Here is a 2494-nt window from a genome sequence, read left to right as displayed (position 1 = left end):
GTCTCAAAATGCTTTAAATTCTACATCCTCTAATGTGGGCTTAGGGTTATATTGTGGAACTTTTCTCCTCAGAGAGTGAGTACTACCCTATTACTTAACATGGACAAAGTACCAAACAAAAAGTGGTAGTTGAACAATGTTCTTAGCAGCTTTTACAGATGAAATGGAAATAGAGCAACTATGAACTCAAAAGGAATGTGCAAAAAGACAGAGGCACAAAGTAGAATGTGCCACGGAAATGCTGAAGTGTAATTTGAAATTATGTGTTCAAGTGTGAGGGTGTGTTCAAAGTGTAGCTTCAGACAATGTAATTGGATATCTTCGGGGGAAGCTGCTTTAAACTATTCTGGGATAATTGTACAAGTAGAAGCCCCTTAGTCTGACTCTAATCAGCTACAACAAAATCAACTTAGGGATTATCTTCCAAGTGCAAAGTGAGAAAAAGAGGGCTCATCAGAGATGGTGTTCAGGTTGAAGTACGTTTTCATTTATTTTGGAGCATTAAACTAGGAAAAAGCCAAGTAAACATTTTGCAAGTACCTTAATTAAGTGGGACTGGGGCTGGGGGTTTATCCCAGCAGAAGGGTGCCCTTCTGGCACGCGCAAGGCCCTGGGTTCAGTCTTCAGCCCTGGAAAAAAAAAAACTAAATTAAGTGGGATGTATTATATTGGTCTCTTTTTAACTTGGAAGTTATACATTATGTCCTTTTATACTTGGGACAATGATCTGTGGTCAGTTGTTTCTTCTCTTCCGCTTCTTTTGCCCTTCCACTTGCATAATTTTTTATTTAAAGAGACATACTTGCGCTTGCATTTCTAATTCCTTCAAAATTATCTGAACTGCTTCATACTTCTGGCAACCTCCTGTATCTTTCTCAAGGGAATATTTTGTCACTATCATTCTTATCCTATATGATATTGGATACCTTCCTGCCTAATTCAGTGCAAGTTATACATTACCCTGATCCACACATCTCAACAATTGTACCACCATGAAATCCTATCTTATATAGAAATCATGATTTTAGAATGTCTGGGGAAGTGGCATCTGTCATTTTTGAATGGCCCTACGTGATACTTACATGCAGTCATGCTTCAAACCAATGTGCCACTCAGTAGATGAACGAATTGACAAAATGTGGTATATATATATATATATATATATATATATATATATATATATATATATATATATATATATATATATATATACCCAGTGGAATTATATGCTGCCAATTCATAAGGAAATGGAAAGACTTGGGAAAATCCTACTAAGTAAAATACATAAGACACAAAGAAATAGATTCCATGGTTTCCCTCATTTGTAATAAGTAGGAATATCTAGGATTGTCCTAGCAGATGAGCACAATGGTTCAATAGCTATGTGTAAGATGATGCTGAGCAAAATGAACTCCTACATATGGAAACAGAGGATTTTCTTTGTGGTTGTTGTTTTTAATGTACTATGTGATTTCTTTTTTCTTTTGTGTTTTCTCCTTTGTCTTGTTCCCTGCTGTATTTGTTTTCAGTATCATGTGTCATTGTATATATATATATATCTTTATTTGGCAAGGGAAGAGGAACAATAAAATGGCGAGACAAAGGTCAAAGGGCAAACCAATGCAATAGCAATACTCACAAAACAAAATGTTGGAAATTTACATTACAACTTGTGAGGGTGAAGGAAAACAGTAAGGAAAATGAGGGACTGGGTAAAAAGTTCATGTTATATATTCACTACCTTACAATTATTTCAATCCCTTCTATATATCCCCTTGAAAATAAAATTTAATTAAAATATAAGCTACATAAAATATAATTTTACTGTATAGGTATAGTCAATATTATTCAATTACCCCTTTCTTTATCAGAGGTTCATTAACTTGAATGTTATCAAACTATACAATATTTTCAGAATATACTTCCCATTATTTTGAAAAAACATTATCTTAGTAATGTCTCATACTAAAAGAGAAAACGGTTCTCTTCTATGGAAAGTACTAACTTTTAAAACTGAATAATTGCTAAGAGGACAAAATGTATGTGTTCTTCAAAATTCCTATGACTACTAAATACTCATTTTCAAATTCTGAACATGCCATACCAGAGATATTTAAAATAGTGTCTGTTTGCCTTTTATTTAATTCTGCAATAGATGCAGTTTCCAATGGGATGTTACACATTTAAAAGTCAACAAAAAATGGCCACATTCTGTTAGAAGATAAACCTATGAACTATCTATAATAATTAATTCCTGAAGAGTATACATTTGTTCATCAGACTAAGCTATTATTTCTATGACAATCAATCCCAAGTTTTTATGCCATAAAGTCATCCTAGCACAACAGTTTCCAATTTGTAAAGTGCACCTTAAAATTTCCTAAATTCACATCATGACTTGCTTATCACTATTGTGAAAAAATACTACACTTCTGCTGTCATGCCCTCCCAATTGTGCGAAGAACACTACAATAAACTTTGCTGCATCATTTTG

The sequence above is a fragment of the Dipodomys spectabilis genome, unplaced genomic scaffold, assembly GCF_019054845.1.
Source record: "Dipodomys spectabilis isolate Male_0828 unplaced genomic scaffold, ASM1905484v1 ptg000274l, whole genome shotgun sequence".
Taxonomy (NCBI): Eukaryota; Metazoa; Chordata; class Mammalia; order Rodentia; family Heteromyidae; genus Dipodomys; species Dipodomys spectabilis.
This window is presented reverse-complemented; position numbering follows the sequence as displayed.